The following is a 22,972-nucleotide window of genomic DNA, read 5'->3' on the forward strand; positions in this document are numbered from 1 at the left end:
TGAATGTTTGTTCATTCAATCTCTCGATAGTACTGGATATGATCAACCTTTTTAATGTTTGCCAAGGGTTAGGAGCAAGATTAGAGGGAAAAAAATGTGATCTCAGCTTGGTTGTGCGTCTCTGCTGGTGAAGTTAAGTCTCTTCATTGTCCATTTGCATTTCTTCTTGTGAAAAAGTGCCTTTCTACCCATTTTTTATATTTAACATACAAGACTTCTTTGTATAGTGGGGATATTCTTCATTTATGAATAACTTATATATTGTTCTCCCAGATAAATCTTACATGTTTATATCTTACAAACTCCTTAAGAATAATGACCGGATTTTAGAGCTCATCTCCTAATAACCCCTTCTTGCTAGCCACCCTGGCATAGTATGTTATAATGCGTGCATTGAGAGAATTTGATAAATATATTCAACAACTTCAAACAACATCAATCAAATGTGATTAGATCACATGATTAGACTGACCAGGCAAATATTCTTTGCAGAGTAGAGCATTTAGTACCTAAAATGTCGGCCTGATCAAATAAGGCACTTCCATTTTAGTTAAAACTAGGCACCCTTAACTCCAGTCTCACCCCTGCTTTGTACCAACATAGAGAAGACTTCAGAAAAGCATTTGAGTCCAAAGTAATAGGTGAAAGTACAACTGTAAAGGGTGTTTGAAAAAAAAATGAAGAAAGGGATTAAAAGAGAGCTTTTGGTATGTATCCACTTGCATGAGCATGTACACACACACATGCGTGCACACACACACACACACACACACACACCCAATGCAGAACAGTGTTTTAATTTTAGCACAAGCCTACCCATTGCATGGTAGGTAGGCCCTGTCTTTGCTTATGTAACAAAGGCAGAACATTAAGATGCATACAAATGAAGATAAGTTAGAGAAATATATAAATATAGCAAACATTTACACTATAAATATTAAGAGGAAACTCATTTGCGAAGTAGCAAGGAAAGTTACAAAATCTTCATTCCAACAAAATTCACAACTATTTCAGGGATTTGGGGAACCATCTAAATGGAGGTAGGATGTGGGGAGTTTGACTGACATACGAAAGTAAACCATGAAACTTAGGATGTAGGTTTAGGGGAGATTTCATCATAGTTTAAGAAATGTACAGAATTGGTAGATAGATAAGATTTCATCATTGTTTAAGAAATGAACAGAATTGGTAGACAGATAATCCAGGGTGCTCTGAAGAAAGATTTTGAAATTTGAGATGGAGCAGATAAGGCTTATCCCATCTGAGAGACTTAGGGTTTGAGCCACCAGCCTTAGTTATCTTCACCTCCAGCTGATAGCGCCACCTGCATCTCTACCACCAATGGCCCCTCTGAATGTGTCTATAGGGACTCTGTGAGCCCTGCTACAGAACACCAATACTTCAACGAAGTAATCTTGTTAATTAGATACCACTGACAAGTCAACTATTCCAAGTGAAAGACTCCCTTTAACTGGTGCTATATATACGGGGGGAAAAAAAGTTGAATTATAGAATTCCATAGATGAGAATAAAATACAGCAAATAAAATTCATATTTTCAAGAAATGTTTAATGACACGGAAAATTCTCATGCTATGTGCAGTGAAAAAAGCATCTAAAACTGTATACAGACACTGCATTTCAATAAAGGACATACACATATATTTTGTACATAAAAGTGAAGAAAAAAGATTAAAAGATAATGCTACAAAATGTTGACAGTAGCGAGTCAACAGAACTTGCCAATGATTTTATTTTCTTCCCTACACTTCTCCGTATTTCACAACCAATTTTAAGGGAAGCGTTTGTATGTTTTAAATCAGCAAAAGCTATTTTAAAATAAATATTGTTTTATGATATTATATATTTAACTGATCCTTGGCTAATCTGATTCTCAGTCATGTTTTGCTCTTTATTTTCTCTCATTTGATTAATCTGAAGGCAAACTTCTCTTCACTCTACTTCTCATTCCTACAGCTCCCATTCCCTCACAATCTGAACGACCTCAGAAGGAAGAAGCAATTGCTCCCAACATTCCCGTGCAGCCTCATATGTGGCAAAGACAAACCTGAACTTGAAGAGGAGGAAAAAAAAATATGAAAGCTGTTTTCAGATGCAAGCTCAACCACATATATCGTCTTCACCCACGAGAACATTTTATACAAAAAAGAAAGTTTAGAGAGCTCTCTATGCAATAACTTATAAACTTGGTCCTGACAGTGTGAGGGTTTTTTTTTTTTTTTTTTTGAGAGAGAGGGGCATATTTCAAAATGCCCTTTATGTCTAAATACAGTATTAAATTAAAAAGTTAACAAAATTTTAAGTAGACACATATGGAGGGATTTCATGACATGGGGAACACATGGCATGTAGATCTTCTCTGTGATTTTTGTGGCACCTAACTATTATTCTCATTATTTAGATTATGGGTGGCATGGTAAAATTTGTTTCCTTACAAAACTGGGGTACACTGAATGGTGTTTCTGCTTATTTGTCACACTAGCAACCTGACATAAAAAAATGGACAGATTACTAACCGTAGCTTCACCACCAGGAATATTAAATTTTACACATATAACTAAAAGTCACTACCAGGAAGGAAAGGAAGGTGGGAGAAAATAGTGTTTTTTTCCTCACCTACAACAACAATGACAAAATAGGTCTGTGATAATCTATGTGAGACAAGAATCTGAAAGAGAATGGTGTGTGTACATGTATAACTGAACCATTTTGTTATAGAGCAGAAATTATCACAACATTGTAAATCAATTATACTTCAATAAAACTTTTAAAAAGGAAAAAAAAATGGAATTCCCGTTGTGCCTCAGCAGTAATGAACTGGACTGGCATCCATGAAGACTCAGGTTCGATCCCTGGCCTTGCTCAGTGGGTTAAGGATCCAGCATTGCCGTGAGCTGTGGTGTAAGGTAGCAGATGTGGCTTGGATCCCATGTTGCTGTGGCTGTGGCATAGGCCAGCAGCTATAGCTCCAATTCGACCCCTAACCTGAGAACTTCAATATGCTGCAGGTGCAGCCCTAAAAGAAGACCAAAAAGAAAAAAAGAAAAAAGAAAAAAAATAGGCCTTGCTATCCTAAATTTTGCTTGTGTGGAGGAATTTTCAGGTACACAAGGACAAATCCAGATCTTCTTGGCTTTCTTAAAGGGTCATCAGGATGTGTGTGTTTGAACAAATGAACTAGATAGTAAATGGCAGAACCAGAATATGAGCTGAGCATTCTGACTCCAGAGCTCTCATACTTAATTTCCACACACAAGGGTGAGACAGCACCCCCCCAAATCTGTGACACTCTCTCTACAAGTATTTGCATGTAATAGAATCCTACCTTAACCACTAGGAGAAGACTTTCTAGTGGAGAAATTTCTGGCACCACTGGAAATATTGAGCTCAAATTGGAGAAAGTTAGGAATAGATTCTTGCTTGCTTTTCTTTGCCTTTGCCTTTTACCTTTGTGTGGAGTGATTGTGAATGAGAAGTGGCAAAGAAAAATAAAACTTACCAGGGAGTCAGGATACTTGGGTCTGGATTTAATTCAGATAACCAACTGCTCTTATATAATTCAGACTAAGTCTACAACTAGACCTTTATCTCCCTTGCCCTGTCCTGTCTCTTGGTAAGGACGTGTGTGTGTGTGTGTGTGTGTGTGTGTGTGTGTGTGTGTGTGTATGCATGCATGAGTGTATGTATATGCATATGCATCATTCATGATTTATACCTGAGGAGTCAGGTCTCCACAAAGGACAGGGAAAGTTGAAAATAGCTGTTTTTATTTTGCTTCCCGAAGCATATGGAAGTTCCCAGGCTAGGGGCTGAATCAGAGGTACAGCTGCTAGCCTACGCCACAGCCACAGCAACTTGGGATCCAAGCTGCCTCTGGGACCTACACCACACCTCATGGCAATGCTGGATCCTTAACCCACTGAGAGAGGCCAGGGATTGAACCTGTATCCTCACAGCTACTAGTCGGATTGGTTTCAGCTGCACCACAATGGAACTCCAAGATGTAGTTATTAAACTATGTCTGAGCTTCTTGAAAAGATAAGAGATTTTTTTTTCTGCAAATGTTAAAATTACAGGTAGGGATCATTTAAAAGTTAATTTTGTCAACTTTGTATTTTCCTCTGACATCTAGGACTTTAAATTTTATGTGACAGCACTAATGCAAGCCAAGCAACAATACACTCTCCACTTAAAAAATGCACAACCTAAAAGTTGAGAATTATGTTTTACTTGGGGCATTGCTAAGGATAATAGCCTGGGAATGTGCCTCTCAGCTCCAAGGAATTGCTCCAAAGAAGGGAGGAACCAGAATATACAGGAGTTTTTGCTGAAGAAACATACAAACGAACAAACCAAAAACAAACAAACAAACAAACAAACAAAAAAACAAATGTAGTAGAACATAAAAAGATTATTTCTAATGACATAAACAGACATCTCGAGTAAATGATTTTAGTACTTTTCTATGTAGAGGAAGATGCACGCGTCTGGGCTTATTGAAACCACTCCTTTGACATGCATCCTCACCATCCAGGGCCAGCATCCTGTCCTCCATCCTGAATTCACCACTGGTGGCAGCTGCGGTGACTGATGGCTTGATGGTGGGCAACATTCATTGTTTACTGAAATGGCAAGTGACATTCTTTGCCCACAAGAGGAAAAAGGTTTTCTGAATTATCTCATTTCATAGAAAAGGCAGTATCTGTGACCCTCTAGAGGTGCAAGTATAAATACTTGATCTCTGGTCTGATTCAACCCAAAGAAATTTAGCAGAAATTGGCACAACATTGGTAATCACCTATACTTTAATAATAAAAAAAAAGAACGAAAGAAAACCAGCTTGTGAATAAATTTGTCCAATTTGCTTCTAATTATAGAAATCTAAGACCTAATCTTTCTTTTACCAAGCTTTGGAAAGTATAGAATTAGACTTTGATTTAGAGAAAGGAGGCCATAAAACATGCTATTGCCTTGCATATAGTTTGTACTTGATAAATATCTACTAATTCATTATTTGATAGCAGTGAATCTTTTGGCCTTACTAGTCCTGATATTGTTTTAAATATCTACTGTGTCCATGAAGCTATTAGAATATTAGCGCTGGAGCTCCCATTGTGGCTCAGTGGTTAACGAACCCAACTAGTATCCATAAGGATGCAGGTTCAAGCCCTGGCCTCGCTCAGTGGGTTAAGGATCTGGTGTTGCCATAAGTTATGGTGTAGGTCACAGACATGGGCTCGGATCCTGTGTTGCTGTGGCTGTGGTGTAGGCTGGCAGCGGCAGCTCCAATTCAACCCCCAGCCTGGGAATTTCCATATGCCACAGGTGCAGCCCTAAAAAACAAAACAAAAACAAACAAACAAACAAAAGGTTAGGCTACCATGAAAAAACAGCAGCACTTTCAAAAGGCAGGGATGGCCTGTGGCCAGAAGTGAAGCTACATGTGTAAAATGAAGCATAAAACCCTTGAAATCCATCTCTGTCGAGAAGACTTATTTACTTTTTAACTGACATAGTACACCCGCATTTCAACCTCATTTCTCCCCATCATGATAACCAACATTTTAAAATCCTTCTCTCACTATGAATGGCTTATATTTGTCTGCTTAAGGCCACTTGACTTCACAGTCCTCTCAAAATGCAGTTCAAAGACACTCACCTAATCCATTTCTTCTAAACAATGAGCTTAGTTTGACTGTAGAAAAAGAAATATTGGAAAGTCTTCTCAGGAGGCTTTGAACACTCCTAGGGAAAGGGCGCTTTCAGGGAATGGTTGAGTACTTTGAAAACCATAAGGAGCTTTGTAGCTAGAAATGACCTTGCAACCTCTCAACAGCTTTTTTGCAAACAAAATCTTTCAAGCTTCATCTGAAAGACTGGTGAGCAACAATTTGAAGAATGAGGTTTTCCTCTGTCAGATTACAGAGCTCAGCAGTTGTAACCTTTTTGTTCTATTATGTTTCTGATCTAAATAAGGAATTATTTATTACCAGAAAACGGTGGTATTCAGATCATAAGCCTCCTCAGAGCACCGACTTTGATCCTCAACTGTTAAGTAGTGATTTAGGGAGGAGAAGCCAACTTATTTGGAGAGTGTCCTAAGAGCCACTCTTAGAAGCTGTCTTTCCAGGGAGGAGACACTGGGCACTCTGGTCATTGAGAAGGAACCTGTCTTACAACTGCTTGTTTACACTGGGCTATTGTAATGCATCTTTTCTTAGCACCTGAAAGTTTCATTTTCCTATGTGAATGGAATTTCTTCTCCATGCCAAAAAACAAATGGACTCAGAAGTTTAATTTGACATGAATTTTCTGACAAAATTACCAAGGGATTAGTTTATATCCCTCCATTAATGTTTCTTGGTAATGACCAGGGAATTTCACCATACCACCAAAGATAAATTTCTGGGAATGCATATGTTACACGATGTTTCGGTCTTCCTCATGAAGATGCCATTGTGAAACTGAGCCTTAAAAGGTAGCTGGGAAATTGTCATTTAAAAGCAATATGTAATATTCTTGGCAGGCTGTTCTGGGGACAGACTATTCCTTGAGTTTGGGGAAGATCAGCCAAACAGTCCTTTTGGCTTTCAAATGTAAAGGGAAGATGCTCTCCTGCAATAGAGATATTTGAGACCAGATATTTGAGACAAAGAGCTAAACTTGTCTTGTTGGTAAGATAAAGTTGCCTCTAGTACAGACAGTATTGGATCTTTACAAGTTATGCTTCCTTCAGAGAAATATTCTTTTCCTTGGTATGGATTGAGTTTCTCGGTCTTGTTCTGAGTGTCTTGGAGGGCCAGAGGTAAGATGGCAGGGGGAGGGGAAGAGGAAAGGGAGGGAAAGGATGGGACAGGACCAGTGGCAGGAAATCTGCACCTGTGGGCCCAAGGCTGCAGGAGGAACTGTTTTCAGGGGAAACTGTGAGACTCAGGGAAACGTGGAAATGTTTTGAGTGTCTGTATTGGAAAGTAGGGACCCAAGATCATTATAATTTCAGTATTAACGGCAATGTGACCTCACTTAAGCACACCTGTGCTTCATTCTCATAAGTTGATACAACTTAGACATACACATGACACAACTGAAAGAATAAAAGATTCCCCTATTACAGATCTTTTGACCTCATTAATATGTGACCTGTTTTAGTGGAGGAAAAAACTGTTTTGTACTAACATGTAGGTTACCCTTAATCTGATAGTTTAGTTGATGTATTAAGCAGACTTTTAAGATGTAAAACATCTAAAAACATTGTTTGAGGTAAGGTTTTCATAACCGAACAATTATTCTATACTTTGTGATTTATTTATATATTTTTAAAAGGATATACTCTTATGTGTAGTTACTAAAACAGTTCAATAGGTATTTATCGATTTTCTGCTGTGTGTCAGGAAACAGGCTGGTTAAGTCCTACCCTTCAGGAACCCACACTTTCTTTGGCACATAGAAATGTGTAGAAATAATGGCAAGAGAGTATGTAAACCAACTGTAATTGAGATAACCACATATGTTCGGGGAGTCCTCAGGAGGGTGGCACTACATGGCCTGGTAGTGGGAGGTTGAAGCAGGGCCTTGGAGCAGGGGGTAGTGAGGTCAAGAAGGTCTTCCAGAGGTGAAAATGGTGGAGTCGTATTCACAAGGCCACACAGCAGGCGTAAAATGTCCTAAGATGGAAAACCATAATTGACACAGGAGGTCATAAATATGCAAGCAAGTATGTAAACGATAAGTGACTTGGCTTGATTAGAACACACTGAGGTGGGAGCCAGTAGATGAGGAGGTAAGAGGGCTAAGCAGAGGCTAGTATGTCTGAGAACATGGAATCAAATATAAAATCCCTGCATAGCCGCAAAACCCAAAGCTGAATCATGATGGTCAATTTGCTCCTGATTTTATTTAAAAAATAAATAAATAAAAAGAACACTTTTTGTTTGTTACTCATTTCTAAATCTACCGTGGCTTAAATCAACAAGTAAGTTGTTACATGTAGGAACCCTGATAGCAAGGAAGAGAAAACTTCTAACAGAATAAGGAGAATGATAAAAAGCAGACATAAGAACCTGAACAGTCTCCAGTTTGGGTCACTTAGTATGGTCTACTCCACAGATTGACAAACTTTTCCCATAAAGGCCAAATATTAAATATTTGAGGCTGTGCAGGTTGTATAGTATTTATGATAACTCAACTCTGCCACTGTAGCACAAAAGCTGGTACAGACTATATACAAATGAATGGGCAATGATACAATGAAACTTTATTCAAAGAGTATACAGAGGGGCCACATTTGGGCTTCAGCTATAGGTTACCAGTCCCTGGTCTAATGGCCCCTGAAGGCAGTGCTAAATTAACACATAATCCTATAATCAATGTTTATAATTGTAGTCTTCACAAGCAATGTTTTGATTATGTTCTATGGTCTCCGTTTTAGAAGTCAGGAATATTCATAAAGTGTATTAAACGAGTCTCTCTAGAATTAGAAAGTTTTGGTACTTAAGGGAAAAACACGAAGCTATATGGTAGAAAATAATCTAAAAGAATAGCATATTCCTATGCAGATGGCCAACAGGCACATGAAGAGATGCTCAACACTGATAATCAAGACGGAAATGCAAATCACAACCACAATGAGATATCACCTCACACCTGCCAGAATGGCTATCACTAAAAAGAATAAAAATAACAAATGCTGGTGAGGATGTGGAGAAAAGGGAACACTCGTACACTGTTGGTGGGAATATAAATTGGGTGTAGCCACTATGAAAAACTGTATGGAGCTTCCTCGAAAAATGAAAAATAGTACTATCATGCGACCCAGCAATTCCACTTGTGGGTATATATCTGAAAAAAACAAAAACACTAAGTCAAAAAGATACATGCACCCCAGTGTTCATAGTAGCATTATTTATAATTGCCAAGATATGGAAGCAACCTAAGTGTCCATCAACAGACAAATGGATAAAGAACAAAATTATGCTATTTGCAGCAACATGGGCTTGGAGGACATTATACTAAGTGAAATAAGTCAGAGAAAGACAAATACTACATGATGTCACGTATATGTGGAATCTAAAAAAATCGACAAACTACTGAGTAAAACAAAAAGAAGACGACTCATAGAGAACAAACTAGCAGTTGCTAGTGGGAAGAGGGAGGGGCAATATAGGGGTGGGAAGTGGGAGGTACAAACTATTAGGCGGAAGATAGGCTCAACGATGTATTATACAACATGCCCGATAAAGCAAATATTCTGTGATAACTGTAAATGGAAATATACAAGTTTTACACCTTTAAAATTTGTATAAAATTTAAAAAAAATTAAGTGTATTAAAATTTTTAAATGATTTGTAATGAAGTGAGAATCCAGAAAAGAGACAACACACATACGTAACTATGAATCCTAGAACTCGTTTTTAAAAAATTAAATAAATTTACTTTATTTAATAAAACTCATACACTCTTTCAAAAACAAAAACAAAGAATGGCATGGCATATTCCCTGTATGCTTGCATGGCTGAAGTTTCTGCTCCTATATCTTTCTGTGCCAGGATGTATATAGTATTTCTACCTGGGTCTCGACATTTGCTCTCCAATACAGTAGCCACCAACCACATGTGACTATTATTGAGCACATGTAATGTGATCAGTGTGACTGAGGAAATGATTTTTTATGTTTATTTATTTTTGCGTTCAATTTAAATGTAAAAGTAAATAGTCATTTCAATGACTAGAATTTTTATCCCCACCCCCCACCCGGGGCTAGGGGTAGAATCAGAGTTACAGCTGCCAGCCTACACCACAGCCACAGCAACGCGGGATCCAACTCATGTCTGTGACCTACACCACAGCTCACGGCCATGCCAGATCCCCAACCCACTGAGCAAGGCCAGGGATTGAATCCATGGCCTCATGGATACTAGTTGGATTTGCTTTCACTGCGCCACAATGGGAACTCCCAGGAAAATTTTAAAATGTTTGCTACAACTTGGGTAAACTTTTTCACTATAATTTTTGGAAATCTAAATACAAATCAAGTATTTCTCATGCAAATACTTGAGGTATGAATTGCATTATATTTCTCTTGGACGAAATATCCAATATGTATTCTATTGTCTCAAACACTGCAGTGAGGGAAGCCAACATGCTTCCTTCTGCATTTGAAAAACTGAGAAAGATTAGATGACAAAGAGTTTGTGCCACAGTGAGCTAATGGGAGAGAGGGAGCCTTCTATTCCATGGTTCTGCTATTCCAGCTCTTTGGCTCATCTTATTGAACTGTGATGCTTTAATAACTCTTAATGGAATCAAATCCCCCCTGAGATATCTTTAAATCCACATTATTTGGCTAATGTGAATTCTGACATCTGTAAAGAGACCAGTAGCTGGAGTGATCAATTGTAATCCCTGGGAAATCAGGCCCCTTGTCGTCCTCAGGCTGAGAATGAAGGGGTGGCCCAGCCCCAGCAGTTCAATCAAACATGCACATCCTGATGACACTCTGAGAAAGAGCCGGTGAGATCCAGATTTGCTCTTTGTCTGAAAACTCTTCCACATAAGCTAAATGCATGGCAGCAGAACTAAAACCACACCCAGGGGTCCTGACTCTCTGGCCAGTTTTGTTTTTTGTTTTTTCCTCTGTCGTTTCTCATTTGAGTGCAATTCACCCAAAAGGTTAAAAAAGAAAAGTCAAAGGCAAACAAAAGCAAGAATCTATTTTTCACTTTCTCCAATCTGAGATCTCAGCAATAACATTTTGGATAGATTTACAACAAAAGTTACCATTGCACCTACACATCTTCCCTGCCTGAAGCCAATGATAATCAAAACATTAACAAGCTGTACGACCTGAGCACCAACTGGTCAGAAGGAATGCTGGCCGGCTGGAGGGCAGCCTGGGTGTCTGCTCCATCTCCAGGTCCCACTGTTCCTCACCTCCTGCGATGTTTGCTTCAGGTCCCCGGCCTCGAGCTCCTGACAACCTCCACAGAGCTGCCCTGAGCCTCCTTTCCAGCTCTCCCGGATCCTCCCTCCCTGGGTTTGGGAGCTAGCAGTCATTACCTGGGACCCACCGTTTCTCCTCTGACTCTTACACAGCATCACAAGGACTTCACTGAAGACTCCCACCCATCTGTCCCATCCCATTCCATCTTCCTCCTTCCCCAGGGCTGCAAATCCAGCCCTGGATGCAGGACTTGAACTACCCAGCGTCCTTATGGAGGCCTGCCCCATCCCTCCTACTCTCTATCCTTCCTGACCCCACATCCTGGTCAGACTAAATCTCAAGCTCCCTCAAGTTCAAGTCTGCCCGAGGTCTAACAGGACCTCTTGGTGCGTGAAGACGTCCCCTATGCTGGTGTAGCATTACTCTCATTTGCCTATGGAGGCTAAATGGATGGCATTATAATTTGGTAGTTATTCCTCACGTTATATTCCTTCTATATTTGAAGCTTGACAAGAAAGAACTATATTTAATGATAGTATATTGTATATGTGTAAATTGCTAAAAGATCTTAAAAGCTCTCATCACAAGAAAAAAATTATTACTATGTGTGGTGATGATGTTAGCTAGACTTATTGTGATGATCATTTCTCAATATATGTATATATCAAATCATTATGTTGTATACTTGAAACAAATATGTTGTATGTCAACTATATTTTAGTTTAAATAAATAAAATCTAGTGAAGAAAAGAAAAAAACTTTAAAAAAAAGTACAATCTCTTTTCTAACCTAAATATCTGTCATCAATAGGCTGAATAAACAAAGACTGGGTTGGGAAATATTCATTTTACGAAATACTATTGACATATACACGAATAAAAAATGAACTACACTCCCTTCACCAACATGGGTCAGTTTCACAAACAAAATGTGGAATAAAAGAAGACAGCCTCAACAATCCCTTTGTATGATTCCATTTATGTATAGTTCAAAAGCAGCCAAAACTGACACATGGTGTTCTAAATTAGAACAGTAGTTACTTTGAGGAGGAGAAAGAGGAAAGGGATTACGAGGTGGTTCAAGGGGGAATTCTGGAGGTTGACAGTATTCTGTCTCTTGCTCTGGGTGATAACTACATGGGGAGTTCACTTTATGACACTTATGATTTGTTTATTTTTCTGTAGATGTGTTACGTTCCCCCCAAAAGTCAAGAAACTTGCTTTCTAATAAATAGGAAATTAAAAAATACAGTATATTCAGTATTCAGTGACAAAGGCTAATGATTCTCCAGTGTAAAATAGGTAACGAGTACCTTGATTTGATTTGAGGAACCCCATCAACACTTCCAGGGTGCTGGAAATTTCACCATTAGCAATTCATCCTTTTCTGTTAAGGAAGACCATGTGACACATAAAAACTGGTAGAAAATGTGTCACAAATTATTGGGGATTGGTTCACCCTTATAGTGTATAAATCCAATGTGAGAGCTCTGGAGTCAGAATACCCAGCTCACATTCTGATCCCACCACTTAATAGCTGTTTGCCGTCTAACAAACCACCCCCCAACTTAATAAAAACCATTTCATTTTGCTCACAGGTTCTGTGAGTTAGGGGGTTGGGAGGTTTTGTTTGTTTGTTGTTTGTTTTTTAGGGCTGCACCTGCAGCATATGGAAGTTCCCAGGGTAAAGGTCGAATCAGAATTTCAGCTGCAGCCTATCCCACAGCCACAGCAACGCCAGATCCGAGACTCATCTGTGACCTACACCACAGCTCACGGCAACGCCGGATCCTTAACCCACTGAGCAAGGCCAGGGATCAAACCTGCATCTTCATGGATCCTAGTCAGGTTTGTTAACTGCTGAGCCATGAAGGGAACTCCAGGGGTTTTTGGAAGCGCTGATCTCAGTGATTCTTTGCTCCTTGTAGCATCGACTAAGATTAATCAGTGAGTCTCAGCTGGCAGATGAACTAGCTGTTCTGGAGGGTCCACGTTCAGTACTGGAGATAAAATGATTTCAAAGGCTAGGACTGCCAACCAGAGCAATTGCATGCGGCCTCTCTGTGTAACCTGGCTTCTCTACAATGTGGCAGCCTCGGGGTAATCAGACCTCACCGATGGCGGCTTAGGGATCGCAAGGTAAGTTTCCAGTGATCTAAGCCAAAGCTACATTGCCTTTCATATTCCAGGTGCAGAAGCCAAGTAGTGTCAATCAGCCATACTCTGTTAGGTCAAATAGTTGTAAATCCACCCAGATTCACCAGGAAGAGACGTAGAACCCGACCCCTGAAATGGGAAGGATCACAAAGTCTCACTGTCAAAGATCATGCAGAATAAGAGATCCCGTTGTGGCCAGACATCTGTGGAAATTACCATCTATTACACTTGCTGCACAACCTTGGGCAAATAGTTTAAACTCACCAAGACTCGGTTACTTCATTTGTAAAATGATGGTAATATAACAGCCACTAAAAACGGCTTCTTGGAGGACTGATGAGATAATACATGTTAGGTGCTTAGCGCAGTGCCAGGGTCCCACGAAGAGATGGGAAACGTTATTTATTTACCTTCCTGTGAAGGTAGCACGAGCTGAGGAAAGTGAAGCAGGACAGAGAGATGGCCCTAGGATCAAAGTTAGAGGATAAGCCTGGGAAGAAGGCACAGAGGGGAGGAACTGGCAAGCTGCAGAAGAGACGCTTCCCAAGAATGCAAAACGGCTCAGAAAACAATGTGGGCAAGAACAAAAAACAAACTTGCTCAGCTTCCCAATTTCCCCTGAAATTGGTCTTGGTATTGTGTCAAGTAAGCTATGGGAGATGACTTATTTATAAAAGTCACTTTCATTAGAAACATCAGATTGTCTTCATTCATAGGGTTGCCGAATAAAAATAAAAGAGGGACCCTGCTTCTGACATATCCTGACACTGACAGCAGAGAGTAATCTTTCTTAAGTCTCTAAACAAATGAACACCAACCTTTCTGGGCCAGGGTGGTGCCCTGGGATTTGCTGCAGAAATGGAAGGATGTAACAAACTTTAAGTGAAATAAATGGATCTCTTCCAAACAACTCCCAGATGAGCCAGGTAAAGGGGATCTGTACTATGGGATGTTTTATTAATACTTAATAGAAAGAGCCAAAAACCCTTGCTGCCTTGCAGTTGTGAAATAAACAGAAACAAATGATGAGAAGGGGAGGCTATATAAATTAACACTTTGCAGGGAACTAATGTAAGATTTTCAATCATAGAACTGGCTTTCACAAGCACGATGCTTCCATTGACAAGTCAAATGATGTTTCATGCCATTTTTAATTGCAAAAATACAGAAATATATGAAAAAGTTGACATATTATTACAGTTTCTCTGCACAGATTTAATGCTCTTTCAGTTTGTTAATGAAGAATACTTATTGAGCACCTACTGGATACTAAATTAGAGTTGTCTAGAAGCCCTAGCATCTATAGTCTCACAATGATATACCAATTTGAGAAATCCAAAGTCATGCTAATTGTGATTCTCTACATTGGAGAAGTTGATTATAATCTGAGACTTTGAGCCTCAATCAAATTAACAGGAAAAAAAAAAACTGTAAATATCTACTTAGCACCTACCATGGGCAAGGCCTTGCTATGTATAGTAAGATGTACAAAGCTGAGCAAGATCCAAATTCTATTGCCATGAATGTCATAATCTAGAGGAGGAGATAGATACACACTTGAATATTTCTATTCTGAAGGTCATAAAGATCAAATACCTTAATAGAGATAAAAATGTCATTCTTTGGGGTGTTTGGAACAGAGAGGTTCATTCTAACAAGGCTATAGTGAACAGAGAAGGCTTATTAAAGAAAGCAGAATTTCTTTTTTTTTTTTAATATATTTTTTTTATTTTCCCACTGTACAGCAAGGGGGTCAGGTTATCCTTACATGTATACATTACAATTACATTTTTTCCCCCACCCTTTCTTCTGTTGCAACATGAGTATCTAGACTTAGTTCTCAATGCTAAGGAAAGCAGAATTTCTAAGGGACCCTTAAGGAGAAGGCGTGCTCTGAAGGAGTATCTATGATCTGAGAATACGCAAAAAGAATGAGGAAATTAAGTAGCCTCTAGAAACAAGAAAATAAAGGGATTATTCCAGGAAAAGGGAGTGTGAGGTCCTTAAAGTCAGGGAATGCTTTTGATTAGTTCCAACAACTTGCTGGCACTGGTAGAAATGTTAAATAAATGAATAGGCACTGGGCTATGGATGTAGATTAAGCAGACAGATGGGGGAGGGGGAGTGAAAGATCTTGAAAGTCCAGTGCAAAAGTTCAGACCTCATTTCATGCGTAAAGTCGTGACGGGACTGATGCTCTAGGACAACTTAACCCTGTGGAACATGATGAATGGGAATAAAAGGAGAGATGGAGCAGAGATTAACTTCTCTGTTTACTTCCCATCAACTGGATTGATTCTTGTGATGGGTATTCAGGAAGGGCGATTGCCTAATACATTAAAAGATAAAAATGGTGCAACAGACTGAGAGGTAAGGTATTATGATTTTTTATTCTCAACTCTGTAGTTAGGCTCTCTCCACTATATTTTCTTTTTCTTTCTTTCTTTTTTTTTTTGTCTTTTTAAGGCCACACCCATAGCATACGGAGGTTCCCAGGCTAGGGGTCTAATCAGAGCTGCAGCTGCCAGCCTTTGTCAGAGCCACAGCAATGTCAGATCTGAGCCGCATCTGTGACCTTCACCACAGTTCATGACAATGCTGGATCCTTAACCCACTGAGCGAGGCCAGGGATTGAACCAGCAACCTCATGGACACTGAGCAATGATGGGAACTCCTCCACTATATTTTCAAACTTCTCAGAACTTGATCTAATCTGTCTTGAAAAAGAGGTAATTGTGATAATGTTTTAAGCTCTGAACACGCAGGGGAAAAAAAACACTAGAAAAAGATGAACTCAGTTGACTACATAAGAAATAAAAACTTTGATTTTTTTTTTTTAAGGCTAAAGGAAAAATAAAAACAACAGACAGTAAAAAAAATGCAGTAAATAATACAGATAAGAGTATAAAACATTTTTCATATAAAGAGATCATTCAATTTGCGAAGAAAAATACTAAGAAATCAATAAATAAATGATCAAAGGACAGAGATAACTAAGAAATGACTCACCGAAAAAAAGAAACATAAATCAAAATGGGAAGTTTTCAACTTGCACAGTAAGGGGAAAAAAACACATTGAAACAGTGAGATGCCATTTTCTACATCAACAAAACTATGCTTTAATGTTAATAACCAATTCTGCCAAGGTTGCAATAAAATTGTTATATTTATACATTGTTATGGCATTATTAGTTGGGGCCAGTCTCAGAATTCTACTTGACACAATATACCATGAGCCGTCAAAGCTGAGAATCCCATTCATGAGACGTGGGACTTGACCTGGGAAAAATCCCAAAGAAGGAAAATTTAAAGGTTTGAAGAAACTCATTTCAGTATAATTTCAACAGTGAAAGTCTAAGAAAGGCAAAGTATATTTAACAAGTAGTTATTAAAAATGACTGTCCATATCATGCCCTGTGATAACAGTGAGGAAAGCCAAGAAGATGGAGTTGCTGCCATCGCAAAGCTTCCTGTCCATGTTCAAAGGTGGGAGAGTCATCCAGAAAACAATAAAAGGGGGGCTACGTGCCTGCCCCAAGCCACATGCTCCTCTCATCTCCTACAGCTAAGGTTCTGATCACAGGAAGCCCCTCAGAATCACTGGCAGCGCTTTAAAAATAGACGCACGCCTAAGCTCCACCACCGGGAGATGCCCACTCAGAAACTGTCAATTTCATTTGGCTTTTTGGGGTCCAGTTTACTACACTGAAAAGCTGTAAAGAATATAAACTTGCATCCAGAAGTGTTTGACATTGCTGATCAGATCATTATGCTTGCCAAATGCTCTAGAAAAAGAACAGTAATGCACAATCATGGAGAATTAAATTGCTATAAAATTCAGCCTTCCGTCATAGGGTGCTGGTGACTAAATTAATGCTCTGTTTGCATGAATGTTGAAAAAAGTTATGAGAAAGTGTTATCATAAATATGTGATCATTTTTATACTGACTGCTATAGAAGTGAATGAATAAAATCTAAACTGATTTTTATGCATATCTTTGCTTTCACCACTTTAAAAAACTTAGTGTCTATTATTAAAGTTAGTTGTAAAAATATACAATTAATCTGAAACTCGCATCCTTTTCTTCTCTCTCTCTCTCCCCCTTACATATTGTTCCCAAATGGAAATTTAATCGTCTCTATATTGTATAAGGCTACTACTCTCTTACTGTTCCATTTTTCTATGCTATAATTCTCAAGTTGTTTTCGGGGTGTGTGTGATATTAACAAATCCTAATTGGTGGTATATCAGGAGCAGACAGCCTATACAGTATGAAGCCACTTCTACACCACCTATTTTCTGTATGCAAATCAGACAGAAACAAATGTTTGGCCCCAGCTGGGCAAAATGTCCCATTTAGAATTCTTTTCCTCTTCTTTGTTCTTTGATGTTCTGCAAATGAGCCTTAGAACTCCACTCTTCACACAATTCAATTTTACAGACCCATTATCTGAGATATAATGTGGAGGTTAAATATATCAGGGCAGCCATTATGTGAAAATAATTAACAGTAATGAATAATGCACTAATTCCACTGATGAGAGATGGTTATATGTGTAATGAAGTGTTGGGGCAGCCCTGACAAATGAAATTAAAATATTTAAACACTGTTTTATGATATTACTTTGCTCATATAATTTCCTTTACCTACAATGAGCCACTTGGATTATCGTCATTATCTTGACAGCTCTGAAGGATGAAAGAGTGCAGGTTAATGTGACAGCGATTAGTCAGAGGGAAAATCCATCACCCAGGGCAGAACAGGCTGAGGCAGAAAGGGCCTCTACACTGTCCTGTTTCCAACACGAGAAGAATGATACCATCAACATCACTTCAATATTAAATGGATAGAATTATCTTGTCATTCAGTTACAGCCTCTGAAGAACTACCTATTTGTACCTGCAAAGGAAAGGTCAGCCTTTCTTAATCACCCATAAAAATATGTTGATGGATCCTTTATATCAATAATAGTGACAGGAACAGAGACAGGAGAGAAGCATGACAATTTAAAAGCAAGTTTTTCCCTCAAGACCTTACAGTTTTCCCCGCTAATTTCTACTTAAATTAAAATTGAATATCTGAGTCCAGTCTGTTGGGAAGGACACCGTCGCCTGCTCACGCTCTCACTCTGAGACTGTTCGGTCGGACTTCTTTTTTGAAATCAGAGTCTGCCTCTGTTGAACTTTATTCCATGAATTTTCTTTGGAATGATTATTCCTAAGCCTGCCTTTCAAGATACAGCAAGTTTGAATTTTCAAAACCTGGTGATGAGATCATCCGTCTGCTCTTCGTTAAAGAAGATGCTAAACTTCACTTTAAAATGCCGGAAAAGAGAGGAAGGCGCCGGGAACATGAGTGGGAACTCTTACATTGCCAAGGTCCACTTGTACTGCTATAATTTAGTTTATAAACTGGCAAGAGGGGTATCGTTTCCAGACAGTTTTATCTATGTAAAATACGTAAATACCTTAAAATCCTATTTTTTAACTCTCTTTTCTTTTGCTTCAGAATAACTGCTTCTAAGTGGAGTGCAATTAGAACAGATTTTCAGAGACTTTTGTTCTAGTTTCCTCTTTGCCTTTGGTTACAAGATGACTTGCTTTGATTCGGCTCCCCTGAGAGTAACAAAAGGACATGTTCATAAAAGAATAAGGCTGAAGTCGTGCTCCACTTTCCTTTAACTAGTTCCAAAATCTTGGATGGAAATCCTCCTTTGGTCACCAGGCATCATTATTTAGAGTGTGAGAAACGCATGTTTCACCTGCTTATATTTAAAGCTGAGTTTGAAAGTCCACTTCCTTTCCTTCAAACCAGAATTCATTTCCAGAAAAACAAGAGCATCAGCTTGGCTGCAAACCTCTGCTGGCCTGGCCGTGTTCACATGGAGACACAGCAGCCTATTAAGGATGAGTCAGACATTCACAAACACTTTTCAAAATGTAAAATATATAACTCAGTATCTCTCCGCTACATAGATAGAGCAAGGGGATGGGCATCTCTAACACCAATGGGATAAAAACAAATACCAGAAAAGTCTTGTGTAGGGATTGAAATCTTCATTATTATCGAGGCAAAGTGCTTGGAATGCCAAAAGCACAACATGATAAAACCCTTGTTAACACCAACACTGGGAGAATGAGACACTATTTGTGTAAAGGGTAAGATTGACTATGTGACATCAGTCTATTCATAATTGGACCTGCAGTTAAATTAGAATAGCAAGGCCCCTTATGGAAGAGGTGGAGTTACAGTCACTTGATAGATTTACATAAGTATCTAATTTGCAATGTCATTTTTGAATGCTAATTCATTACCGGCTCCTATTGCCACCTCAGCTATCCTTAAGGAAAAGCCAAAAAGGAGAAAAAAAATCATGTACCACTCAAAAACAATCTATGTGTGCAAATCTGAAACGTGTATGACATCATGTATGACACATGTCTCCATACTGCTAAGAAATAATCCTTGAAAATAATATATCCCTTTCCAGCGTTCTTGCATTTGGTTTGGAAAAAATTACAATTTACTTCAATTATCTGACAATGAAGTGCCTCGGTAATAAATCTAACATTAAAAAATCATTTCCAGCAAATTACTCCAATAAAATCAATGAAGGTCAGGCTCAGCTGTAGCAACAAATAAATGACATACTATTGACAGGCTGGATGGACTTAATTGTCATTTATAAAGGTTAAGAGGATAAAACCATCTAATAGAAAGCAGATGTTTACTAAACAAATCAAACAAACAAAAAGTGGAGACAGTGAGATAAACTGAGTCAGTGAGGATGTTAGCCTCAACATCCTTCTGGCCTGGCCCGAGTTACTCTAAGTCTCAGCAGCATGCATGCTGGAGTCGGTCAATATTTATCTGCTTTGGGCTATTTTGTGATCTTTCTACCTTTTCTATATTGAAGCCATGAAACAGATTTTCTGCTAATAGAAAATGAAGAATTGATAAAATTGAATAACAGTAGCTAGGTTAAAAGCAGTTTGACCCATTTCAAAATTCCAGTAACTGCATCTTTGAGAACAGCAAACACAGAGACAAGACAGCTTGCCGTTTCTCTGATAAGAGAGAGGCTTGCTAATTGTGACAGTTCTTTACGAGACATAAACCTAGATTCTAAATATTAATATTTTGTTTAAAATTCATGTTTTCAAACACCATGAGACATATCCAAATAAATCTGGAAGGATCTTTTAGCTAATAACTTCCCTCTCCCGCCTGCAAATGTCAGCAATGTTTACAATGGCATGAGTCAAACTGCTTTGTCTATGCAGATTTCTCAGAATAGACCTCAAAACTTGCCTTACCTGGAAATGTCCAGGATCCTTCCCCTGTATCAGTGGCTATTGCTTTAATGAAAAAGGGAACATTTTGAAGATATCCGACTCTCCTGAAACCACAGCTTCATAGAATCTCTAAAAGAGAAAAGGACCATAGATCACTGAATCCAACCCTTTCATTTTTCAGAGGAAGAAACGCAGAAGCAGAGAAAGAGAACTAGCCCCCAGGTCACTTGGCTCCCCAGCCGTGTTTTTAACAATATGCTAAAGAGGCAGGAAGTACTATCTGCTTCCTATAGAAAACTATTTTATCAAAATATGTGATCTGGGGTTCTCAAATGCGCCCACAATTACCTTGTTTGTTGGTTAAAAGAGCAAAGACCAAGTTTCTCAAATGAAAAACTTTTCCTCTCCTCCAAAAGCATCTGTGTTCTTTCTCACAAGGTCACCCCAACCATCCCCCAAGCCTTTAAAAAAGAAAGAGAGAAAGAAAGGCAAAGAGAGAGGGAGGGAAGGAAAGAAGGAAGGAAGAGAGGGAGGGAGGAAGAAAGAAAAAAAAGATGTGTGAATTTTGTGTGTTTCTGTAATACCTGAAAATTATTTATTCTTATCTTTCAGTACATTTCTTTGAGAAAAACACAAGATGGAATTTTTTTCTTATTATTTTATCAATGTATAGTTGACATACAATGTTATATTAGTTTCAGGTGTACGACATAGTGATCTGACATTTATATACATTATGAATTGATCAGCGTAAGTCTAATAAACATCTGTCACCATTTAAAGTTATTACAATATTATTGACTGTATTCCCTATGCTGTATATTACATCCCTGTGACATCTTTGTTTTATAACTGAAAGTGTGTACCTCTTAATCTGCCCACCCTCCCACCCTCCTCCCCTCTGGTAACCACCAGCTTGTTCTCTGTATCTATGAATGTTTCTGTTTTGGGTTTTTTGTTGTTCACTTGTTTTTTTAGATTTCACGCATAAATAAGAGCATATGCATTCTTTTCATGGCTGACTAACATTCCACTCTGTACGTATATATACCACATCTTCTTTATCCATTCATCTATGGATGGATCTTTGGTTGCTTCCATTTCCTGGCTATTGTAAATAACGTTGCAGTGAACATAGGGATTCATTCGCTAAAATCACTAAGCCTTTCTTCAATTGTTAGTAAAAGCATATTTGTTCAAAATTTAAGCATTAGTTCCCACATTTCTTGCTCACTAGACCCTATTTCATTTATAATACCAATGTTAAAGTAAAACCACCCAAAACAGTTGTATGCACCAAAGGCACAATTTATAACAGTTATGGGGGACTAACTATCAAATATGAGAATTGGAGACCACTTAGGCATATTTCTGGTGAAGCAACCGCTTGTTAAGAGAACTTCACCTTAAAACTTAAGCCTAAAGAGTATTTTCTTGGAGACAACCAAAGCAGAAAAAGGGAATTTATTCTTAAAATGAGAGCTCTATTATAAATGTTTAATAACCCCAAAGTAATACATCTTCCTCATATGTGGAAAAATTGAATTCTGGAGACTAAGTCTCGAGGGAACTGAGTATAATTTCTAGTTCTCAGTAGCCTTGTTAGTCCCATCTACAAAGTGGAAATAAAAATTATTTTTTCATCTTCTAATTTCAGTTGGACTCTTAAAGACAGGTGAGTCCAGTTTGGAACGCCCAGCAAACAGGGGCTAAAGACACACAGAAAGAGTTGCTTGAGGTTCAGGAATAACCCCAAATGCTTTAGTTGCTCCCCCTTTACACCTCCAATTGACAGTTCATCCCCAGACACACCTACCAGGAGAACCCAGTGTATGAACAGAGAGCATTTGTTTAGCTGTCTACAATCCAACCATGACACCAACAGAAAAGATTCTCAAAACTGCAACTCCAGTATTGATTTCTCTCCCAAGATTATCATCACCTTTTTTACATCTACCAAAATGGCTTTAAAATCAACCTTGGAATCAGAAACCATCACCTTCCAGCAAACACACATCTGCCGTTCCCTGTATCCCTTGGCGGCTCTCAGGACCATGGTCCTGACTTCTGCTGCTCTTCACCCAACAGTCACATACCACAGGTTCCTACTAACTGTGGCATGATCATTGGCATGTTTCCTATTCTTTCCATTTCTACCACACCAATGTGGCTCAGCCCTCTTTACTTAATAAAGAAGCAATGTCCCAGGAGACCGGCCTCCGATTTTTTTCTCCATCCCCTTGTTTACCGTGCACATGCCTGCATGATTTGATCCTGACCACAGAATCCAGACACTTCAGTCTCCATTCCAGACCCTTGCAATCTGACCCCCATCCTTCCCAACTAATATAAAATGCTGTCCCCTCAGTTATACCCACAGTTTCCCTGCTCCTGTCATGCACTGTTCCCCAGACACACCTCACAAGTCTCCACAGGGCTTGGCCTCACATGATGAGGCCTGTTTACTGTGCATGAGTTCTGAAGCGGCCTCTCTCTGCTCCTGTTTCTGAAATTTTTTTTTTTTTTTTTTTTTTTTTTTTTTGTCTTTTGTTGTTGTTGC

General features: G+C 38.8%; 1 long non-coding RNA gene across 6 annotated transcripts in view; it reads right to left on the reverse strand.

The window, feature by feature from the left end:
* LOC146398644 (uncharacterized) overlaps positions 1 to 22,972 on the reverse strand; it is a 152,687-nt gene that overhangs the window by 60,739 nt on the left and 68,976 nt on the right. For 4 of the 6 annotated variants that reach the window (XR_014819657.1, XR_014819661.1, XR_014819662.1 and 1 more), the window contains one exon: positions 20,434 to 20,541. This is a non-coding gene — a long non-coding RNA (uncharacterized LOC146398644). Of the gene's footprint in view, positions 1 to 16,204; positions 19,015 to 20,433; positions 20,542 to 22,972 lie in introns of those variants that run through there. The other 2 variants (XR_014819656.1, XR_014819660.1) reach the window with 1 other exon arrangement.

The sequence above is a fragment of the Sus scrofa genome, chromosome 11 (genome assembly GCF_054392235.1).
Source record: "Sus scrofa isolate SSC_HxYL_T2T_F1_AM1 chromosome 11, Sscrofa_HxYL_maternal_Yorkshire_Landrace_v2.0, whole genome shotgun sequence".
Classification (NCBI taxonomy): Eukaryota; Metazoa; Chordata; class Mammalia; order Artiodactyla; family Suidae; genus Sus; species Sus scrofa.